This window comes from Uranotaenia lowii, chromosome 2 (assembly GCF_029784155.1).
Source record: "Uranotaenia lowii strain MFRU-FL chromosome 2, ASM2978415v1, whole genome shotgun sequence".
Classification (NCBI taxonomy): domain Eukaryota; kingdom Metazoa; phylum Arthropoda; class Insecta; order Diptera; family Culicidae; genus Uranotaenia; species Uranotaenia lowii.
This window is the reverse complement of record NC_073692.1, coordinates 153,542,792-153,568,342: the sequence shown is the minus strand read 5'-3', so window position 1 is coordinate 153,568,342 and position 25,551 is coordinate 153,542,792. Positions and strand designations below refer to the sequence as shown.

Here is a 25,551-nt window from a genome sequence, read left to right as displayed (position 1 = left end):
TAATTGATAAGCAGAATTTCATCACTTGACCTCTTGATTGAAACCAATTGCTATCTGACATCCACACGCAATTATAGTATACTGAAATCTCCCGCAACTAAACGCCTTGGCAAAGCCCACGACTTGTGTAGTGGAAGTGTGGTGGCCAAGCCACATTACCACATATACTCGTCAAACCACTCAATTTAGTCGTTCGCAGCTAACCTCAATACAAAACGGTTTCTGTCAGCAGCTCCTGGGTAGGTACCAATCAGAAAGGTGCCAGCCAGCAATTTTGTAATCTGGTCGCTCCATTCATGTGAAAGTGCTCTACTCCGACAATAAGGAAACACCTGAATTGTGCCTCAAAAACAAATGAAATTAATTGTTATATACATTTTAAGGATTTTGTTCGCGCCAAACAGCAACTGCACGAGTCAAACGCAACGAAAGTGCTATCAATCCACCAGCCCATAAGCAGCATCAATAGATGTATTCTTGCCGCACGCATCTGCAATGATAACTACCAGGTAGCAGTGCGTGTGTGCAGTAGTATATGTACCTAGAAGTGTGGGCAAGAGAATGCGCAATTACTGATGTACTTGGTCTGCAATGACTGGCTGCTGTTAGCCACAGGGTAACGAGACAAATCAGATTTAAGAAATAAAGCATCCGGGTCGGTCATACGTTATACAGTCCACTTTGCTCTTGTTTTCTTTGTACCGCTGAGTGTTAAATGTTTGATTAAAGTTTCCTCGTGATTATATCACTAATTAAGTGCCGTAATTTCATTACTGTCCGAACATCAAAGTCAGGGAACTCCGCGTTTAATTTCGAACCAGCAAGTCTTCGGGGATTGGCCTCAACAGATTTGTTAAAAGTTTATCAGATCCCGAACAAAATAATTCTTAAATTTATTATATAGGTTAGTGAAGTATTGTATGACTACTTTTCAAGCAATGCTTCGCTAGGCACAAGCAATGATGCAAGTTGAATTGAATGTTTGCCAATGCCTCCATTCAATAGCTGGTTTGAACTCAAACCACGCTTTAAAGACATCAAGGTTTGAGAAATTCTAAAATGACCCCAAATCGACTCAGCCCATCCCAATTTTAAAGGCGTACAGTTTACATTTGCTGCAAAACATCATAACACACTTTTGACAGCACAGAGAAGTGCACATGTATCTATATGTGAAAGAGGACGAAAACCAGGGTGCCGGTGCATTTTGCCCACCCTTCGCTCTCACTCAATCTCCCGGGGGGTTTCAATTGATGGTTCCCAAGTTGGAGGAAATTGCAATTTCTGTAAGCTTCCTTCTCCATTTCATCACTACCTACTGCCAAAGGCTGGTCCATAACTTCAGGATACTCAGGGGGGTCAAACGGTGTGATGTCACACGGTGTGGGTGGTGACGAACCTGAAACCTGAAATAGTCCACGTGTGTGGTCGTGGGCTGGCTGACTGGGTGACTGGGTGACACGGTGAAATAATACAATAACAGCACTAATGGACCACATGACGCGGCAGTTCTAACTGGATTTAATGCCGAACACTCTCTGCTGATTCGGGACGAATGCACGTGAGTTTTGGAGATGACATGTTGGGCTAGTTCCAAAACTTTAGTGTGATGAAGTAAGTCGAATTTGGAAAATTTAAAAAGTGAAAATTCGAGAGATTCGATGATAATTTGAAATGATCTTTTCTTTTAGTTTAATTTAAACGAATTTTCTTAGTTTTTGGATGGTTGGAAAAAATATACATACATACATGTCTATAGATATATCGTAAGTAAGAAACAAACTGAAATATTGAAAGAAGTATCGGATTTAAACACATTGAGTTAGAAGTTTAGAAATTATTGTACTGAATTCCATATTTATAAGGGATTATTTTAAAGCTTCGAACCAGGTTTCGTGACTCAAAGTATCTCATATTAACACAAAAAAATACTGAATACAAATTTTCACTTAACCCGTTCGAGACCGATTGCCCACCGTGTGTGCAATGGAATTTTTGTGCCTTTGTCAGAACAATCTTTCATTGTGAGTTAACTATTGCTCGGTAAAATAATATTCTTATACCAATGGAATCCGCAAATGTTAGGCAAAATGTATTGGGAAATGGTTTTGATGAAAATCAAACGACGTAAAAGTTATCTAAGAGTAAAGTACTATGAGTACGAATGTCGTGAAAAGGCCTCCGTCTCGAATGGGTTAATTTACCCAAATCTTGTGAGCAGTGCATTAAAACTGGAAACCTATTTTATTTTGGTCATTCAAAGGTTTGAAATTAGACCAAATGTTCATGATCAATCAACTAGTGATTCAAATTGTTGACGAAAAACACAAATTGTTCCAGGGAGCTTTTGGAGGAAAGTTCAATGAGCATAAATAAAAAAAGGTTGGATATGAGATAACAAACTTAGCTGCTACGTTCTACATACTCGATGCAGGGAGTATAACAGAAAATATCAATGATCTAGTTTGACATACCGATTGCCATCAATATGAACCAAATCAAATCTGCCGACTGAAGGTATTGATTGTAGTAACTTAACGTAAAATATTCAATTTCCTTCGAAAGGGCGCGCGTCTTTTCTTCCCAAAAATCGTTAACAGAATGACTCAATAAAATGAATGCATCATGCTCTTCGATTCTAAAAGCATGCCTTTTCATTTAAACCCTTTCATTCACTGCCAGTGAACACGATGCCATCAATAAGTGTCTCGCTCGCACATCATATTTCTATTGATGAAAAGTTCACGCACCAATTCAGTGTATTATTCCTTGAATGAGTGAATATATTCAACTTTTTTTCGTTTGCACGTTCATACCTTACTTCTCATTTTTTGAGATAAACAAGACTTATTTTTAGATTCATTCAGCTACTGGATACAATGGCAAATTGATAGCTGAGCTCTCACCCAAATGAAGGTTATAGTTGTTCGTATAGTAACTGTTAGAATAGTAATGCCGCTTCAATTTGACAAGAATTTGACTATTTTGTTTGTTGCATATTTTCAGAGAAAAAAAAATAGAAACCGTGAATTATTAGTTTTCGATTACTTCTATAAGGGTATATACGGTTTATGGTATTGATGGCTGGTTAGTCTCAGCCATAACCTCAAAACTTGATTTGGAATTGGCCTCATCAAAGTTGCCAGGTTGTGATGACATAAATGAATATTTATTAGCTTTTTATTTTTTGAATAATTTAACTCAATTTTCAACTACTAACGCTTCCTACACAATTGATTGCAACTTTGCAGATTTTTAAGAGTCATGTACGCGCCTTGCGTATGCAAAAACTTCATTTCAGTAGATGAAGAAAATGTAATGTTTCTAAGCATGGTATCGTTGTAAATTTTGGGTGTTTTGGCTGTAGTGAGTGATTAAGCAGCTAAAAATGTTTCATATCACGATTCAATCATTACAAATTATAAGAACTATGTGCATATTTCAACTTAATTGCTGCAGGTTGTTTTCAAACTAGTAACAATTACAAACCTATACAAATTGACTGCGGACTTGAAGAATGAAGTCATTACTGATCATGTATAAATTTAACGTTAAATTTATTACTTGAACTGAGATATGAAGAGGACTTTTCAAAACATTTTTGATTTGGCTTTAACTTATATGAAAAACATGATTTTAGGATGAGATTTTTAAAAATTGAGTATAAATATTGAAAAATTGTGTGACCTGGCTCCATTGCGTAGCATTCAAAATAAAAACATTGAAAACTAAATGGCGAAAACGGCAATATTGTCTTAGAAAAATCACGTTTTGGGCACGTCCTTTTGATAAAATTAATCGTTTCATTCTTGTTAAGAGGTTAGGACAGAGGCTTTTCGGTAAGGCAGTGTTCGTAAAGAACTGTCAATATATTCTAATAGCCGTTTTTGCTCTCCAGAATTGTCTTCAAGATTTGCCTGAAAATAGATAACACAACAGTAAAAAAAAATGAATAAAATGTTTATATTGCATTTTGTTATAAAAAGTGGCTCCAGAGAGTGGTTAACAATTTGCTTAATGAACACTTTTGAAAATCACATTAAATGTTCATTATGCAGAAATCAAGCTATTTAAATCAAAATAATAACTAAACACTTAAAATTACTGATAGAATAAGATGCATATATAAATTGTTAACTAGTTTACAATAACATATATCTACTACTAACCGTTATTCCTTCGGATCAAAAACGTAGAATGCGGAAAAACACTCAAATAGATTGTGTGGTTGTGAATATTATAAACACCTTAAAATTGTTTACAATTGGGCAATGCTAAAAATGAAATGATATGTATCTGTTCTTGATTTTAGGCTGTTTGTTCATCTTTTCCAATGAAATGCACTAAATAAAGTACACCTCTGTATTGAAATGATAAACTCTCTCAAAATTTTGTAATATAAATAAATAAGGCTTATCAACACTTGCAGTTTTTTTTAATAGACTGAGTCGATTTGGCGTCATTTTTGAATTTCTCCAAACTCCAAACAGCTTCGTTCTGGTTCAAAACTCATCCATGATTTTTAGCAAAATTTTTAAGTTACGTTTACATGAGTAAATTTGGATTTTTAGGTTTGTGGAAAAGTTGAATATTTTGTACTGAAAAATAATAATAATTTTTGTTTCTTCTGTGGCCGAGTCTGTTTATATTTTTTTTGTTCAATTTATAAATTCTCTAAAGGAAGTTTTTCGTTGAACAACTTTGTTGAAGACCGTAACTTCGTATCTTATAAGCCCAAAAAAATTATTAGCTGCTGAATAGGGGTTTGTCTATTTGAATTGATAAACAATAAATTTTATCGATACCACTGCTTGTGCCCCGTGAAGTATTGCATGAAAAGTAGTCATTTAACAAATCGCCAGGCACATAGCAGTGATGTTAATTGAATTTATTGTTTATCAATTCTTAAAGACACACCCCTGTTAAACAACTAAAATCCCTACCCAAGCCCTATTATCAGATAAACTATCCCTGGTGTCAAAGAATTAATGTCGCCTATGAAGCTGTCGAGAATAAACCAGTACAAAATTCCTAAACTTGTCTCATATAAAATCTATTTTTCGTATTATGTGTGAATGTCGAAAAAGTAGCTACGTGCTAGCTGATTTTAATCAAAAAGCTTATCAACGTGATGGAGCATAGAATAATTGCACATCATAAATAGAAACCGTTATTTTGATTTGTATTCCAACTTATTAAACACCTTGTATATAATTATAAGTCTAAAGGATCCTCCTCTCTCAAAAACCCGATAAAAATTTGTGTTAAATTTGGAATTATCGTTTACCATTATCAGTGAGCAGATTCATTCGATTAACAAGTTTGCAGACACGAATGCCACAAGGATGGTAAAGTGTCGTAAATGAAAAAATAGCGAATAATATAGCTAGTTGAAACGAGACACGTCTTACTTTTCACTGTTCACTTCTTCCTTCTCACATCTCACTCTTATTTCTAACCTCTCAATCTAAACTTTAAAGTCTAAAGATACTCACTAAACAACTTTTCACTTAACACTTCTTACTTCTCACGGCTTGCTTCTCTCGTCTCACTTCTCTCGACCATTTCTCACGTTTAACTTCTCATGTCTCACATCTCACTTCTCAAGTCTCATATCTCTCTCATATCTTCTCATTTGTCACGTCTAACTTCTCACATCTGACTTCTCACGTCTTGTGCCTCATGTTCATATCTCATGTCTAAAGTTTCAGGTTTCTTGCATTATGTCTCATGTCTCATGTTATGTATAATGTCTCAGGTTTCAACTCTCAGGCTTCATGACTCATGTCTAATAATCTAGGTCTCAGGTTTCATGTCTCAAATCTAAGGTCTTACATCTAAGTTCTAGAGTCAAGTTTTCCATGAAGTGCTCAGATCAATGGCACTCCATCTTTCGGCAATCGTTATAGTATTTACTTGCAGTCAGCAACTGAACAAGAAGTTCTCATATTGATAAACGATTTGGATTCTTCAAAGAGCTCGGGACCAGATGGTATTTCGGCGCAATTTGTTAAAACTCGTCACAATATTTTAGCCCCATTGATCCGAGACATATTCAATGACTGTATTCAATCAGATGGATTCCCGGAATCTCTTAAAACAGCACGTGTCATTCCGATGTACAAAGCAGGGAAAAAAACGAATTGCAGCAACTACCGCCCCATATCGGTTTTATCCGTATTTAGTAAAATCCTGGAAAAACTTCTAGCAACTCGTGTTTTGCAATTCCTGAAGCAGCACAACCTATTATACTGCTATCAATATGGCTTCCGAGAAGGCTCTAGTACATTAACAGCAGCGTCTGAACTAGTCGATGATATACACAATGCCCTCGACAATCGCAAGTTAATGGCCGTGTGTTATTCCTAGATCTGAAAAAAGCCTTCGACACGATCGACCATTCCATACTACTGAACAAATTGGATGCCTACGGAATCAGAGGTATTGCCAATTCTCTGACTATCTTGCGAATAGAAAGCAGTATGTACAAATTAATCAATCGACTAGTGATCTTGGATACCTTCCCGTTGGAGTTCCTCAAGGCAGCAACCTGGGACCCTTGCTGTTCATCTTGCATGTGAATGATATCCATAGGCTTCATTTGCACGGAAAACCAAGACTTTTCGCTGACGATACCTCCTTATAGCTATAGCTCAGATGTCAGAAGATCTTAAAACTCTTCAGGAATACTTTAATGCTAATCTTCTCTCGCTCAACCTGGACAAGACAAAATATGTCATGTTCCGATCTACTTACCGGCAGTCCGAATCTCACCAGCAGCTCCAAGTTGGTTCAACAGTCATTGAACAAGTCAAATCGTTCAAGTAGGTATCTAGGACTTATATTTGATGAACTGATAAGATGGGACAAGCATATAGACCGTCTACGAATAGAACTCTGTGCTATACACAGCATGATATGGAAGCTATCCAGATTCGTACCCACCAAACATCTGACACATCTATACCATGCATTTGTGTAATATAAGTTGCACTACATGGTCTCCGTTTGGGGAGCTGCGAGAAAACGAGACATAAAACCTCTGCAAGCTTTGCAAAACCGTTGTCTCAAAGGAGTGTTCAAGAAACCCAGACTTTTTCCAGCGATTAGTCTTTTTGAAGCAGCCTCGGTGTCAATTCTGTCAATAGCTGCCCTAAGAGAGCTGCAAAGTGTCGTACAAATCCACAGTATATTACACCATCCGTCTTTCCACCACAATCAACAAGTTCAGCGCCAGCAACTGAATCATCGATCTCCTACAAGGTCTAGAGGAAATCTAACTCTGAGAAGAGCAAACACTGAAAAAATGAAGAGATCCCCCGCATATTTCAGTAAAATGAAATATAACAATCTGCCTCCACACTTGAAACTCAATTTCACCTTAAATTCACCTTAAAGCCAATTTAGAAAACTATTTAACGTAACTGAAAGCAAAACAAACTAGATCGTTGAACCTGCAGTAGAACAGTTCATCGAAGCCTCCTTAACAGAGATTAATCTCACTGGAGGCTTGAAAGAGAAGACAAGTCCTCGCTCCAAACACAACCGCCACTAATTGTCACCGTATCCTTTTTTTTTCTTCCTCTCCGCCAGCCACCGCCACCACATAACCACCTCCACAAAACCACCGCCCACCGTCTCCAGCTGCAAATGAACATTAACTAAAATATATAGAATTGTGTTAAGAAAAAAACATGTTATAACAAAATTGTAAACTATGAAAAACGTTGAAAAAATAAGTTTGAATAAAAAGTGAGGAGGTTTTATGCCTACGGGAGAATGGTTCTGAAAGAAAATCAACTCCCGGGGGCTTTTCCCTGCTCAAGATGAAAGAAGTTTTCCATGTCTAATGTCTTCGGTCTAATGTCTCAAATCTCAAATCTCAAATCTCAAAACTCAGAACCAACTTTTGTCTCATACCATAGGACTCAAGTTGAATTTAGGTGTAAGTATTTTCTCAGAAAATGCAATTGATTAAAAATTCTAAAAGCAGCTACATTAGATAATCTTATACATAAAAATTAGCTGATTTCGAATTTCGGCAAAAAGAAGATACAATAATATTTTTTCTTTGACATTGATTTCAAAATTCGTTTTTCAAGACCTGAAACATAACTCTGCTTCTATAAGCTTCAGAGAGTTTATAATGATGTCAAAATGTATGTTTTAATGATATGGACTTACCGCCCTTTTTAAAAACGAACACACACATATAGGACTTCAGTGAAACTTCATGTTTCTTTGAAGAGATTGAATTTATATAACTCTAAGGCGTACATTTTTCAAGGATATGATGGCTAGCATCTCACAAATGTTAAAACCACCAACCCACAGAAATTGTACTATTTATGCCGTGACCGAGATTCGATCTCATGACCTCTGACTTAGAAGACTTGAACGCTATCCTCTAGGCCACGGTCGGCGGCTTTCCCTCTTCCAATGCAAGAAGTGCTCACGAGATCTACTATAAAATCATTTTGAGTATCAAAATGACGTTACATTTCGCTTCATTTGTCTGATAAATTTTCAAATTATTTGATAAAAACTAAAATTGTTGTCGAAATTCGTTGGGAAACAAGAGAGTTATAGTAAAAAATGTGTTTGCCGTATTTGACCATTTGGGGTAAATCTGAAGATTTCGGCGCAAATCGTTAGATATTTTGAAAATCCCTATATATCAGCGATCCGATAAAGTATATTTTTATATTTTGCAGCCTCAATTGCTATTGTGCACCAGTCTGCAGTTTCGCATGTTTGTAAAATAGAGTGCCCCAAATGACCCGACATTTTTAAAAGTTATGCGCTGCAGGCTAAAATTGATCCTAGGCCTAGTACAAGGTCTCATGCCAAATTTGGGCCAGATCGGATCACGAGAAGATATCGCTCAACGAGCCTAAATTTTGTATGGGTTTTTTGTATATTATTCCGCGACGAAACCAAATCACACTGGTTTTATTTCCTCTTGCTATGTCCAATTCGCAATAAAGAAGAATAGATCAATGATTGCTGATGACAGGTGATGATAAACGCGGTACAAACGTCTACATCATCGCACGGTTAAGAGAGACTACTCAAATTGGATTCGTGGTAACACAACAGTGTCGCCAAATATTCTGGGTAAGAGTATCAAAGTACTCATTGAGAAATGAGTACTTTCCCGGTTAGGGAATATGAGAAGTGGAAAGTGAAAAACAGCTATCGCTAATGTAATGATAGTTGTTTAAGGACTTGACGAACAAACCTGAATAAAGATTAACTCTATTCCACCACTGAAACCTGCGTTTTCAACAATATCAATGGTTTAAAGTTTTACCTGTTATATTTATGAAAGTCACATATTACAGCACTCTAAATCCCATATGGTATGTGATGATATTTTTAGATACCGCAACAACCGAATTCAACCGGTTAGTTTATTTATGTTCCATAGCAATTTTTCTCCACATAATATCGATTATTACTGGTAACCCAGATTCGTAGCAGGCCATCAACATTACTCTTTGATAATGCGATCCAATCAAATGCTTTGATCCCACAACCTCTCGCTTTGATCCGGCTAAGCTCATGCTCATGCAGGCAGGCATGCGAAATATATTCGGGAAAGGTGATTTGCAAACATGCAAAGCCAGTCAGCCAACCCAACAACACGCTTTTTTCCAATAGCCGGGGACCTAATATCGCCACATATGTACGACGACGACCTGCGACCCATCTATCTCATCGATCCGAACTTCCAATCCGAACCCAGCTGTTTCCTTGCTCCCTGTCCTGTTCCAATAAAATAAGTAAAAGACTCTCGAACCCAGTGGAATATTTACAACAAAGTCGAACGACGACGACGACGACGCCATCAGAGAAGAAAAACCATGGATGCACGTGTTCGAAATCCACATCCGGTGTGTGTCAGTCAGTCTGGGCGGATTTTGTCGAACCGGAACACATTTCGGCAGCCAGGACATCCATCTCTGCTCCTTTAGGGAACCCAGCTCACGTTTGGCCACAATGTGAACAAAAGTTTCGAATAATTTGCTTTTAATCACTTTCAGAAGACACGGCCGATCGACGAACTTCCTCAATATATGTGTATGTATGGCAATGTTGTGCGTGCGTAATAATGATGGCTTACGTGTGTTTGTGGAAGTTATCGTCTCGGATTCCGGGGATCCGACGTGCTGACTTCGTCCTAGATGCCGGAAAAATTCCTACACACGTACCTGCCTGCTGTCGATGTTCTTTGGTGTTGAGAAAAATGTTCAATTTTACATATAGGTACGCATCATTGAGACCACTTGCTTTGGGTGTGAGGAAAAATAACTTATAGATGAGAAGCAGTTGTTAATTAAAAATGAAGAACAGAGAGTCCTGCAGGGCAAATTTAATCGACATTCTTTCAATCCTAGTTCTTTTTATAATGAATACGCGTTGCATTGCATTAACTGACTCTCAACCAAGGTTGCCGAAATCACAGAATTATCTGTATTATCACAGAATTTTGAGCAAATTTCGTCACAGATCACAGAATTTTCAAAATTTTCACCGAAGGCACAGATTTATTTTATGTCTCTTTCGACTTTTTATTTTTGACTCCAATTCATAAAAAAATGAAATCAAGGTAATGTAAATTGATTTTTTTCGATTTCAACTGTAGGGGAGAATGAGGATACTTGATCCCTGGGGATACTTGATTCCTTAGCTATATCTCGAAACTGGAATGTCTTACAAAGATCAAATGTTCTAGAAAAATGCGCCAAAATGAGCAAAATTACAATGCTTGTAGTTAAAAATTTTTCAACAAAATAATTGTTTGAGTAATTGAACTTTGTTTGAAAAATTTGACAAAATGTAACTTGAAGATCTTTTTTCATCACTTTAAAATGTTCCTTACATGGGAAAATTATGAAAAAAATATTTGTTCCAATGTATCAATCGTTTGAGCGTAAAATGAACTTCATAATGCCATATTTTCAAAGCAATGGAAAACTCTCAACTTTTTTCAGAAAAAGTTTTCTAAAATGTTGATTATGGATACAATTGATCCCCTAGAGTTGGGTACAATTGATCCCTCTTCCAAACGGCATATTCTTCTTCTGAATTGATCGTTATGATTGCTGATTACGAAATTACTAATATTTATCCAAAAACTAATATTTATCAAACAATTGTCTGAAGAAAAGAGCAAACATAATTATTTTTCTCTTAATTATAAAAAATAGCGCTTTTAAGTATGCAATGTATTAGCGTTGAGACAAAGTTATAGAATTTTCTTCTTATGTCTGCTATAAATTGTCAAATGAGAACAAACATGACCAAAATAGTCAATTAATTCCTAAATAAAAGATCAAGTCGCCTTCAATAGGGGATCAAGTCTCCCCTAACTCTAGAAAAATCGCAATTTTTTTACTCCCACGAAAATGCTTCTAGTTCATCAACGGGTTCAAGTATCGTTCTAATTTTTGGAGCATAGAAACTTGAAATTACAAGCTGTCAGAAAATGTCAAAGACAGCGAGTTGCTAAATTTTTCCAAAAAGATATGGTGAAACAAGAAAAGGGGATCAAGTATCCCCACTCTCCCCTACGCAGTTTTCAATTTGTTGATAGTTCACATGATTTCCCAATGAACTTCATAGAAATAGCGTCACAGAAAACCCTCACAGAATTTTCTGAAAAACAAAATTACATTTAGATAAGTTATCGGGTTGTGAAAAAATTGTATGAGAGCCACCATGTCCCTTCTGAGCCAACCATTGAAAGAAGGCAGGGGTCTTAAATAATCATAAGTACATTTATTGCATCCTAATACCCTCTCATGCCAAATTTGGTACCATTTGCTCGATCGGTTCTCGAGTTATGCAAACATATGTTTATTGTTTGGGAGGCCCTCCCCCTTCCTGTGACGGGGAGGGGTATCAAACCATACAAACTTTCCTGGCCTCCGATACTAGACTGAGTTGATTTGGAGTATTTTTCGAATTTCTTAATCCCTGGTGTCTAAAAAGATTCGTTTTGGTTTATCCATGATTTTTCGCAAAAATTTCAAGTAAGGTAACACAGGTAAGGTTTACAAGTGTAAAGCTACGGTCTTCGATAAAGCTGTTCAGCGGAAAAAATCCTTTAAAGAATTTATGAATTGGTACAAAAACCATCAACAGGCTCGGTTCCATACAATAAACAAAAATATTCAATTTTTCCATACAAACATAAATGTTTAAATTTACTCATGCAAACGCTACTTGAAAATTTTGCAAAAAATCATGGCCCAAGTAGGCTGGTAACCATATTGGTAGCCATTTTCAAAATTATATCGCTTTAAAAGTTTGATCACGAAAAACCTAAAAAAAATCCAAAAGTGTGTATTCTATAAAATAGTGTAGTTTAAAACCAATTAATTATATTTATATATCCTCCACAGTAAGTTTAAAAAACATAGAGACGATTAGAGAAGAAAAAAGTGGACAGTAAGCTTCACATAAGAAGAACAGAAATTTCACGCGGAACGATAGATTGTAAGTAGAAGAATAGATTAACACACATTATTTAGAAATATTAATATCAATAAAATTCATAATATTCCCTGAGGAAGATGCCAATCAGCATCGAAACGTAGGATCAATCTATACATCGTTTTAAGAGATAAAGACTGATATGCCGAAAAACGATTACATGAACTCATCCAGTCGACCCCTCTAAAAATCTCATCATGGATAAGTTTTGAATCAAACCGAAGCTTTTTAGACCCCAGGGTTTGAGCAACTCAAAAATGACCCCAAATCGACTAAGTCTTCTTCAATACCCCATCCTGCCAAGTTTCACGTAAATCGGTTCAATAGTTTACAAGCCTATAGGGAACAGACAAACTAATAGTCAGAAATCCATTTTTATATTCACAGTATTAAATATTCTTGCAAATGATTGGAACAAGTTATTTCTACTAAATTTTCATGACTTATGTTAATTCCGGAAAGAAAAAAAAAATACTATTGTAAATTTACATGACCATAACAATTAAACCGTGTAGGCTAATTATTCATTTTAATTTTCTTATAATTATTTAATCAACTTGTAGCCATCAGCTCTATAACCAAGCATGTCAATAATATCAAAGTCATTTTTCTAGAAACCAACGAACTCCAGATTCGAAACACCATTTTCTTGGAGCATTAATTCGAACCTGCTGTTTACCGGTCGGCCGTTCGGTGTTTGTTCATGAAACGATTCTGCTTTACATCGTTTCATGCCAAAATCATATAAAATTACAGCAAATTTACTCCAATGAGGAAGCGCATGGTTTTATTCAGGGCTAAGTACCCAGCAAACATTTTTGTAGCTTTATTCTAATGCTCATAAACTATCATATTAAAATTGAAAAAAAAAAAACATTTACCAATGTGAAGACAATATCATACATATAAATTTCATTTAATTCTAAAGCGACGAAAACTACATCAATTGGGTGTTATCCGATGCCTTATTCATACCTGTCGAAAGAATGCAAGAGAGCGCTGGATTTTGCTCTCAAAGCCTTCAAATCGTTGCCAAAGACAATATTTTCCAGTTTTTTCATAAGTAAAAATTTACAAACATGGCGGACTTCATTTCATTTTCATTTCTGTTTAAAACTGACTTCAGACGACATTTTATACGATCTTTTCTCTGTGTAACTGGAATTGCGATTCGCAACACCATTATATTTTTATTCATATTTTTTTGTAAAATACATTAAAGTGTGTCGTTTTGCAACTACAGTACCGTTCATAATTGTATAGAAATTGGAAACAAGCGCACTGTCACTTCGACTTCGAACTTCCATAACTTTTTACGCTGATGATATTTTTAGATCAAATTTTTTGCGTTAGATAAATCAACTATCACACTATTATATCAGAAAATTTGAGCTTTCTGGAGTTTGTGTGGCCTGAGAAACAGTAATTCTACGAAAATAGGACTTTTTGGACTTTTCTCAATAAAACTGCAATATCTCTGAAACTACGCAACATTTTTTATAAAAAATTTGCACAGTCATTGTTGAGATATGAAACTAGCATGTCTGAATTTTTCGGAAGATTCTATCGATGAGATCAAAAGTTACGCGAGGTGCAATATTTCAGGCATGAACCTTGAAATGCGATTTCTATAGAATTTTGGACGTTTTTCTTTCATAGGAAAATCACATTCTCTGTTTAACAACCAGTAAATCTATTTCAACCGAAAAATCACAACAATTTCACGAAATTCTGATTTCAAAACACAAATGGATCATTTATTACATTTTTTTCTTTTCTTCATTGCTTTTGCCAGGCATTTTTTGTCTGATTAGTGGAGGAAACGATATTGTTCTCATGAATCGTCCAAAATTCTATAGAAATCGCATTTCAAGGTTCATGCCTGAAATATTGCACCTCGCGTAACTTTTGATATCATGGATGGAACCTTTCGAAAAATTCAGACATGCTAGTTTCATATCTCAACAATGACTGTGCAAATTTTCAATAAAAAATGTTGCGTAGTTTCAGAGATATTGCAGTTTTAATGAGAAAAGTCCAAAAAGTCCGATTTTCGTAGAATTACTGTTTCTCAGGCCACACAAACTCCAGAAAGCTCAAATTTTCTGATATAATAGTGTGATAGTTGATCTATCTAACGCAAAAAATTTGATCAAAAAATATCATCAGCGTAAAAAGTTATGGAAGTTCAAAGTCGAAGTGACAGTGCGCTTACTTCCAATTTCTATACAATTATGAACGGTACTGTATGTTCGAGTTTAAAAAACCCTGTAGTCAAAAAAGTTTCCGTTTTGGTCAAAAGATTTAGGTACCGTAAACTCCTAAATGCTTGAATTTGATCAGGAGAGATGTTTGTTTGTGAGCCTTCCAAAAACCAGATATTTTAAGTTTTGAAAATTACATTATTAGGAACATCAAAAATCTTCTAATAAAAACCAAATTTAGCTTATTCGTAACTAAATTTATAGGCTTTCAAACGTAGTAAACAGTTTTCAGATTAACTTTTTGCTTAGTTAATGATGATTATCTGCAACAATTTCATGTTGATCAAAGTTACCCCGGTGATCAAAGTACCCCCAGTTTACGGTACCCGGGTTTTGATTTCAAATTTCGTATGAAAAAAAAATAAAGTCGCGAATGCCATAAAGATGGTAAAACGACTATAATCGAAACAAAAAAAAAAAAAAAAAAAGTATGAAAAAAAAACCAAAAAATTTGTTTGGAGAATTTCACTTTTTTAGTTTTTCTTGTACATTTTGTTCCCACACAGTGCATATAAAATTCTAATATACATATGAGGCTTACTGGAAAATTCTCTGACTACAACTTTGCCGAAGTCGGCAAAGCGGTAGGAGTAGCGATAAAATAGCTTGAACGCCTCAAACAGAGCATTTTTTCATGAAAATAAAATAGCAAAACGGACTGATTTTCCGTCCAACTTTTAGAAATATTATTATAACAAGAAAGTTACTGATTGTAGTGCATTGAAATGTTCTGATGAAATGATCAACATTAGATTCTCTATCATTTGTAAAAAAATATTAGGGTTCTCAGAGATAAATAGTTACAAGATGCCATGTGTGCAAAAATTAAACTTACAATGCTGGTTGTAATTTTAAAACTAATAAAATTTCAATAAAATTTCAATGCCCTTGAAAAAGATCACCACAAATGGTCGAAACTTCGGACATACAAAAAAAGTTGTTTTCTTAAAATACAAAAATTGAATATTAAACTTATTTTTTTTTTCTTCACTCTAAAAATTTAACAGATTTGATGAATAACCCCGTTTAGCCAGCCCCCTTCTATCGATCGATCGTGAAAAACATTTCTCAATTTCTGTAGGGATTTTGACAGTTTTTTCATGTTTTGTCAGAAAAACCATGTAAATAAATTTATTGACTAAAGTTTTTCATTTCAAGTATGATTGGTTATATGAATCAGACTTTTTTCTTCATTCGCTACCTTTGTTATTGATCAAAAGTTTCAAAACAACGATTTTATTATCCTTTTACTTAAACCTCTCAATGATCTAGTTTTCGACATTCAATTTTAGTTTTCGACACAAAAAGTTTTAGTTTTCGACAAGCATATTTGCACCTCCTTTGTTAGCTCAGGAATATGAATATTTGCATATTGGAATTGCTTGTCTACTTCACGGCGTTTTTACACCATGGAAACAGTATAAACATACCCAAGAAGGTGGGTGTCGAAAAATATATTATTTGGTGAATTTTCAGCGCTAGTTTTCGACAGCTTAGAAACAGTTGAAATTTTTTAAATGTTAGCAAAAATATAAAATAAATTACCAAAAACATTGATTTCAGACCCTCATCCATTCATTGAATCCTGTTATGTTGCTTTCAATGGAATAAAAGGGGATTTTTTTCGTGATCATTCTTATTTGGTCGATAGCATTGAATTTCACAGCTAATTTAGAATGTTACTTTCAAATTATTGATTGACAACTTATTATGAAGAATTTTTATATTCAACGTATACTGAAGTGGGAGAGGAAAAATAGAAAAATATGAACACAGATAGCATGAGCCACCAAATAGAAAAATAAGCCTTTCAATTAAAATTTGTCGACAATTAGCTCCTGTCGAAATATAGTGTATCTACCCAAATATCAATTATTGTTAATATCTTCATGTTGAATTTTTCACGGGATCCCAAGAATTTCCGGGAAAAGGATCGTCAGATTTCCCGATTCCCGGGAATGCTAAAATGGCCGGGAAATGGGCATTCTACTTTCAAGTAATTCAGCAAGACCCAGTTTGTGGAAATAAGATAAGTCGTTGGCAAGCTATACGATTTAAATTTTTAAATTGAGGTTCAATGCATGCTTTTCCTGTATTCAGATCTTGCTTAAACTTGGCGTGTGACCTTCTGATAAGCCAATAATCAGCTTAATTCTCCTACACTATGGTTCTTCGATATTATTAGGGGAGAGTGGGGTAACGTGGACCACTCTCAATATCTCAGTAGTGTGTTGAGATAAAAATCTCAATCCATCTGTCATCGCCGTCGCTTTGCGTAAGCGTATTTTTCTATATGTTGTTGACTGAAATACGCATTATATGCTTCTTTATAGGTTACAAAAAATAAAAAAAAAAACCTATATAATGAGACAAGCACCCGCAATTTGCACCGATGAGGAACCTATAGTTCATAACAAAAATATGCTCATACGCTTATGATTAGTTTTGTCGTGGAAAAGGAATTATTGATGAAACATCAATAAATTACACAAACGTAACCAATTTGCAAATCACAACTTGTGGGGATCGTGGGCCACCTATTTTTTTTCATGTATTTTTACACATTCAGAACTTAAAATACTTTTTTCCTATCTGTATGCTAAATGAAGAGTTATGAAAAATATGTTGTCCATCCTATATGAGGAATTTTGCTGAAACGTTCGTGAGCCAGGTTTTCGAAAATTTTCGATCATGCGCAGCTCTATTTTAAATTTTCTAATCTACTTTACTACTATTTTACAACTACTTTAAAATAACGAAACGAATGATGAAATTACAGTTTTGGGTCAACTCATAAACTTTGCATGTTTTTGGTTAATTTGGATAAACTGGCCCAGAATTCCCCACCTTTTTCAAAATACAAAAATGCTTTTCTTCAAACAGTCAGAATATGGGAAAAATAACTTTTTAAAAATAAAAAAAAATGCTTTATGATACGTTGAAATGTAAAAAAAACATACAATTACTTTTTTTCCATTTTATCTTTTGTAATAAAGAAGTTATGGAATATAGAAAAAAACAAACACAAGTTGTTAAAAAAACATAACTTCTACAACTTTCAATCGATTTTGATAATAAACCTGTTTAAATTTTCGTTTTATACTGAAATTTAAGGTTCACAGAAAATGGAATATTTTAAATGTTTAAATCTAGTCCAAAGCCGCCCATGAAATTCAATTTTTCCTCAAAAAGTGCGTCTTTAAAAATATGTTTATCATAGATTCACATAAATGTCTAATACTGTAAATTTTATTCACAAGTGAAGTTAGAATCAATAGCGAATGTATTCACGTTCAATATGAAAAAATGAATTTCAAATTTATGTATTGCTAAATATATGGATCTTTGTATAATCACTTATTTTCTCCTAGCAAAATTTCATAATTCTAGCAGTTCAACTGAAATTAATTTCATTTTCGGATTCAGCTGCCAATTTTAGATTACCAATGATTTATGAATGAGTTTGCGTAGTTCAAAAAAGCATTAAACTAATATTATTAATTTAAAATAGTTATAGCTATGTTTCAGGAGTACAATTAATAACTATTTCCTTTTCTTTTTTATCTTTGAAATGAATTTCATTTTCTTTAAAATTCCATCACATAAGATACTAGTCCATCTAAAACTTTCTGAAGCATTGGGGGAGTGGTTAGTTGATTGATAGCGAAGCTTAGAAAATATTTCAAGCACTAAGGTCAGGAAACTTTTAGAATGCTCGTCCCAAACTTTCATGATGAAAATGTGTTTCAACGACCTTCAGGTGGAAACACTGCCTTCCAAAATTGATGTCCCCTGCTAGAAAAGCCGTTTGCTGAAATTAAGTGTAAAATTTCTCCTTCATTGGTCTTCATTTTTGGCCCATCTGCGAAGAATGAACTTCCAACATTCCAACGGAAACCATTTCGGAAGTTTTATGTGGGAAAGTCCAAGGCCCATGGCTGCCCGGAAGGTTCCCCAAACCAATATCAACAGCAAACGGCGAGTTGTAAACATTTTTTCCGCCTCAACAAGTGGTTACTTCAAGTCCAATTTTTCCCATCAATAGCGAAGCCGAATTAAGCCGATACGGCAAAGTCGAACGCCTCAATTTTGACGATATAGAAGTTTGTTGGAGCGGACTTCGTCCATAGATTGCGGAAGCCGGCAGGAAGTGGAGGGGTAGGTAAAGCCCATTCAATGGCTGACCCAGTCAACAATTCTAGAGGTGATGGGACGGAGGTGGTAAAACTTTCGGAAGAACCTTCTTTAGTATGCCTCTCACAGACCGTTACTGTGTTCGATGTCTTCAACACTGCTTTTGGGCTCTACCATAGAACAGCTTGGCCGGTTTTCTCTTTCTTCGTTCTTTCTGGTTCAATGAATTATTGCCAGGACGTGTTTGATGGTTATTGGAAGCCATACATACATCGGTTTTCCTGATAGGGCTGCCATTTATTTGATTTTTTCACGGAAAAAAATGCTAACCATTTGTTCCACCAATTATTCCAGTTCATCATTTTAATTATAAAAGTGCCGTTTAAAGGCAGGGTTGGGCACTAGAGGGTTAATCAATCAGAGAATATAGTTAAATCATCTATATTTATAGATGGAATCAAGAATCAAATCAAAGAAATATAGTTGAATTTATTATATTTTTAGCTCTATGTATGACATTTACAGTAGGTACATCGAGAATCAATCATGAATATTTGTTTTTGAATAAAAGTGTTATATTTAAAATAGAACGTAGAACTATATTTTATACTCTGTGTTGTTTAAAAAAACCTCCTAATATGAAAATCATAAAAAATAATTCTTACAATCAGTTCAAAAGGATCAATGCTCAACAAACTCATCTGGCCACCCTAGGTTCGTAGACCTCGACATACCGTAAGGCGTGCCACTCCATCAGAAGTTGGTAAAAAGCGGCAGTCTAATAGAGAGAAGAAAAAAAACTCAAGACGTTTACACTTTCATCCTATTTAGTTAATGGTATTTTAATAGCTCGGTTGCTTGTAAAGACGAAGACGAGAACGAGGCATTTGGCCGGGCGTCTTTTCCGGATGATGTCGCCAAGTTCTGCTCAATCATTTCTAACCTAGTAGGACATTTACAGATTGCAACTTCTCAGCTCAGTCCAGAGTAGCAGTGATGATGGCGTCGTAAAAAGGTCGTCGAGTGGGAAAGATTCTTCGGTTGTTGATCAAATCGTAACACGTTCGACATTCCTCACCCATCCTGCAGCAACGACTACGGGAGGGCTCAGATATTGTGACCCCTCTTTCTTTCTTTTGCCGGAAAGGGTAAAAGTGGAGACTAATTCATGGTTTTCGTGGAATTATTTCGATTCCGTCCGGCTGACGTGTGTAGAAAGTTTTTGTGGGTACATGCTTGACACATGTAATGATTTATAGCAGACGAATCACGTTGAATCTGAAAATTCTTACACATTTTATTTTTTGAGAAATACCCTTTTTTTCTATCTTAAAACCTTCAAATCACAGAAATTAAAATTCATTCAATTTCCCTTGAAAACAAAATACTTTTTCAAAACTCACTGGTAAAGTTCGACTTGTTCGCCTTTGAGTTTAACCACTCGGCGCAGACGGTCGAGGAACGCATCGTATGAGGCCCGCAGGTGTTCTTGTGGTATTTTATCCCAGGCTGTCTCGAGATGTCGCTTCAGGACCTCCACACCTTCATGTTTCTTGAACTACTGCAAATTGATATCTGAGTTGGATTACCACTGGAGGGGTCCAAACCCAGATGGAAGCGCAGCAACGTCTGTTCAGATCGGCAGCAAACAGAGAATGAAACCAAATCGACCGACGAGCAGCGTTGCCACATTTCAATCTGAGTTTCCGAGGCATAATATCTTTTTAATCGGTATAAAATCTAAAAAAATCTGTATTTAAACCAGATTCTGTAATTTCGTTGAGAGCTCAATCATAGGTAAGATTGGAGTTCAATGGAATGGTATGATTTTTGTGTTGGCATGGTATGGTAAACACATTTCACTGTACATCCATTTTATATATTTCATTGAATATATAAAAAATAGAATGACCAATCGATGCTAGCCGGGCAGGTATATACACATGTGACAAATACCTGTAGAAGATTCAGAACATGTAAAATGTTTTGAATTTAAAAACGGCTGTGTAGGTTATTGACTAATCCTCTCGAATAATGCATAGTACTATCACATACACGAAAAACATTCACGGCACAATAGTCCATACGAAGCCATAGTGTCGGGTATGCGGTGATTTGCCATGAAAATTTGCTGGAAAATATATCTAAAGATGCAGTTTAGCGCATGCGTTAACAAAACTGCGGTGTATCCGGGCATCCATAATGAATAACAAAAATCAAATCTGTACTAAAAATTTCGTCTCGAATACTAACACCGCATTCCGATAACCTTTTTAGAACGCGTAGCGCACTAAATTGGACTGCTATTCTTATTCTTGGGGGCAGAGGACTTTCAGATAATTATTCGTCTTGTCATTTTGCTACACGCGAATTGCTTTTTGTATTAACTTAGTACAGATAACAGCGAACTGTGTAACTAGCATTCAAAGTTAAATTTCTTGTAATGTAATGCCCTTTCTTGATAGATATACACAGTAAACGAAAATTACCGGGTTCGGTAATTTTTTTACCGAAATCCTAACATGGGTAAATCGTTAAACTGTTCGGAATTTTTTTCGGTAAAAAATAAACGAACATCGGTAAATCGATTCTTCATTTACCGATGTTCGTTTATTTTTTACCGAAAAAATTACCGAACAGTTTAACGATTTACCCATCAATACTGATGTTATGAAATCGTTTGGTACATCTTTGTACCTGAAAATAATCACATTTTCGTAGATGATGGAAAGAATTAAAGAAACGTGAGCTATCAAAGAACGGAAGAACATAAGCCGTAAATATCATGAACCACGGTGAACGTGGTGAAACCGGCAAACCTGAAGCAATCGACCATGTGCTTGCTCGGTTAAAATCCCGAATCGATGGGTGTTGATCGGCAGTGGTGAAATTGGCTAACGCGCCGTTGTACTGAAGCGGAGATTGCAGGTTCCAGTCCTGCCGGTGAGCCGTTGTATCTTATTCGAAAAATTCATGATATTTACGGCTTATGTTCTTTCGTTCTTTGATAGCTCACGTTTCTTTAATTCTTTCCATCATCTACGAAAATGTGATTTACCCATGTTAGGATTTCGGTAAAAAAATTACCGAACTCGGTAATTTTCGTTTATTGTGTATGTTTTCAAACACAGCTTTCAAAACTGTTTTCAAACCCTTCCTTGTCGTTATAGGCGCTGTAATATTATGGACCTGGTTTCTGATCTGGAAGATTTTTCAAATTTGCAACTGTGACATCTTCAATTGTTTTTAACGTTAGACTATCGAAGTAGATTTACCGTAAAACGGTGTAACTTTGATCACCGGGGTAACTTCTAACATCAATAAATTTTTCCACATTATCATCAATAACTAAGTCTATAGTTTGAATTTTTGAAAACTGTTTTCTACGTTTGAAAGCCTATTAATTGAGTATCAAATAGACAAAATTTAGTTTGTATTTTCTATGAGTAAACATTTAATTTCTAAATCTTAAAATAACTATTTCTTCCTAGGCTCGCAAACAAACAGCTCTCCTGATGATACCAAAAAATATTTGGAAGCAAACAGGTGGATGAAAATGAAAGAACAACTTTTATTCTTTGTATCTATTGTATATAAAAATGAATTTCTGTCTGTCTGTCTGTCTGTCTGTCTGACTGTTCCCTATAGACTCGGAAACTACTGAACCGATTTACGTGAAACTTGGCAGGTGGGGGTATTGGAGGCAGGGGAAAGTTCGTATTTTGGTTTGAGACCCCTACCTCTCTCATGAAGGGAGAGAGGGGCCTCCCAAACAAAAGTCAATTTTTTGCATAACTCGAAAACCCATCAAGCAAAAAGTATCAAATTTGGCATGGGGTGGTATTTGGAAACGAGGAATAATTCTATGAATATTAGGTACCCCTCTCTCCTCTCAGTGCAGTGAAAAGAAGGGGGGGAGAGGGGCTACCTTTCAATTTTTTATATAACTCGATAACTGATCAAGATATTGGGACTAAATTTGGCACGGGAAGGTATTTGGATACGAAAAATATTTCTATGATTATTTGAGACCTCTCCCTCTTTCCAGTAGAGGGATATTAAAGGGGGAGGAGGCCTCTTTTATAATTTTTTACATAACTCAAAAACTTATTAAGTAAATGGAACCAAATTTGGCATGGGCGGGTATTTGGGAACGTGACATGTTCTAATGATTGTTTTAGACTCCTTCCTTTTTCCAGCGGGGAGAAAAGAAAGAAGGAGGGGAGCTTCATACAATTGTTACTGCATCAAGAACTACAACAGTAAATGGAACCAAATTTGGCATGGTACGATATTTGGGTACGAGAAATGCTTCTATAAATATTTGATATCCCTCACTCCTTCAAAGAGGTGGCTGGAAAGGGGGAGGAAAGGTCTCCCTTACAATTTTCAGTATAACTGGAGAGTTGATCGAGCAAATTGAACCATATTTGGCATGTGAGTGTATTTGGATACGAGAAATGTTTCTATTATAAATTGAAGCCCTGCCTTTTTTCAGCGGAAAGATAAAAAGATATAATATAATTCTATGATTATCTGACACACCATCCTCCTTTCAGTGAGGAGGGAGGTGAGCCCAATACAATTTTGTTAGCATAAGTTCTCAATTTATGCTAGCGAAGCCAACAAATGGAGACAAATATGGCATGGAAAGGCACTTGATTACGAGATATGTATCTACGATTATTATAGACCTTTATGCTTTACAGTGTAGAGAGGGGAAGAAAGGAGGAGGCTCCATATACATTTTGTTGTAAAGCTTCAAAACTTATCAACCAATGGAACTATATTTGATATAAGAGGATTTTTGGGAACGAAAAAAATGGGTATGATTATTAAAGATCACGACCTCCATTCAGCAGTGGGTGAAGGGAAGGATAGGGGAGGGGGCTTTCTCATCAGTTTTTTAGCATAAATCCAGAGCATATCAAGAAAAACAACCATATGATATAAGTTAGATTGTTTGCGTACGATTAATTTGAGACCCTTTAGACAGATTAAAATTATCAGATAATTAACACAAATTTATAGAGCAAGATTCAGAATGAAAGTTCAAGTTATCTTTGTGTTACGATTTTAAACTTCAGCTGCAGCTCCATTTTACAGCGGTTGCGGTTATGTTATAATTTGATTTAAAATTATGCCAATAAAACAATCAAAGTTTGAATAGTTTTTGAAAATATCATTTAATTTTTAAAGATGTAGCAAAGCACACCGGGTCAGCTAGTATGTATATATAATCATTTAATCATAAATTTTTGATATTTAAAAAGGATGGACATTTTACAAGAGTTAGCCCTTATTGGACAAATGGATAGGAATCCTTTCAAATGATTAACTTTGAAGGAAAAATGCAAATGGAAATAGTGGGAGGGCCTAGGGGAATGTGAGAAGGTAAAGTTTTATTTGTTTTTTGGAGCGTAAACTAATTAGTAATTATTTTTCTTTTTCCCCCTAGATCATTGTTTTTTTTCGATGATAAATGTTTTTAAAAGAAACCGTTAAAAGCAAGGTAAAATTGATAAATTAGAATTTGTAGACAATTAAAAAGGTGTTTTTATTTTTTCTTTATGATCAAGAAAACTCGTTAAAACCGTCAAAATAGAGACTGATCAATTTAACCCCAAAGCGACAATTCCTGAACAGTGACTAAATCGATTTTTAAATCAAAATTAAATTAGTCAAATAAATTTCTGCAACCATGTTTTATGTTCATAGGAGTCCAGTACTGGTTTTAAAGATGTGAAACATGCTAAATTCTCCTTAACAGGAAAAATAATCGAAAAATATTGAAAAAAGTTAAAGAGGTTGTACATAAGCCACGACCGCAAGGTTAACGTAGAATTACGACAGCCGGTCCTGTGTCAATAGGATATGTTTCATGATAAATTTTCATACTCGGAAAATGTTGATCGTTTTGACATGATGAATTATATATTCATTCATCAACTATCACGGCCAATTGTATAGCAAAAGGCGGGAAAATATTTGTAGCTGCTTCGAAAACCAATGCAACTGAGCCAATGCGCCTGCAATGATGCAACTACAAACATCAAGCGTTTTATCAAACGCTTCGGAGAAAAGCTTAAAAAGCTTAAAAGCTAACGCACTAAGGGGTATACAAAAGGGGTCGTCATTGTACACAGCAAGAAAAATTCGTGTAATTTTAGATTGAAAACGATGCACGAAAACGGAACATCGTTTTCAATCTAAATTTACATCATCGTTACATTGAGGCGTGTAAATTTAGACCAAAAACGATGCACGAAAAGAGAACAGCTTATTGTCGTGTAAAAATACACAGCGATGTAAAATTTTATATATTTTTTTCTCGATATTAGCAGTTTTTATCAAATATTCAAGTCTTATGTCAATTAAATACACTATATTACTATTATTAAACATTTATTTTTTAAGCAAAAAACATCAATTGTAATGGAAAAAAGAACACCCACCATCACGAGCACCGCCAGACTGAGGCAATGTTGTACACGAACATATATATCCTGTTGATATTCCAACCAGTCAGCGTCACTGGGGGACCAAAGGGAATACCTTTCCGCACTTTCATGGTCCGGATTCACACGTCATCAGCCGGGTCAGGATGTGTTTTTGTTAACAAAGGCCTTGGATTGTTCAGGCAAATTCCTCT

General features: G+C 35.3%; 1 protein-coding gene across 5 annotated transcripts in view; it reads right to left on the bottom strand.

The window, feature by feature from the left end:
• Positions 1 to 25,551, bottom strand: part of LOC129741633 (receptor-type tyrosine-protein phosphatase kappa) — a 480,680-nt gene that overhangs the window by 121,754 nt on the left and 333,375 nt on the right. The gene's annotated exons all lie outside the window — the stretch shown is intronic.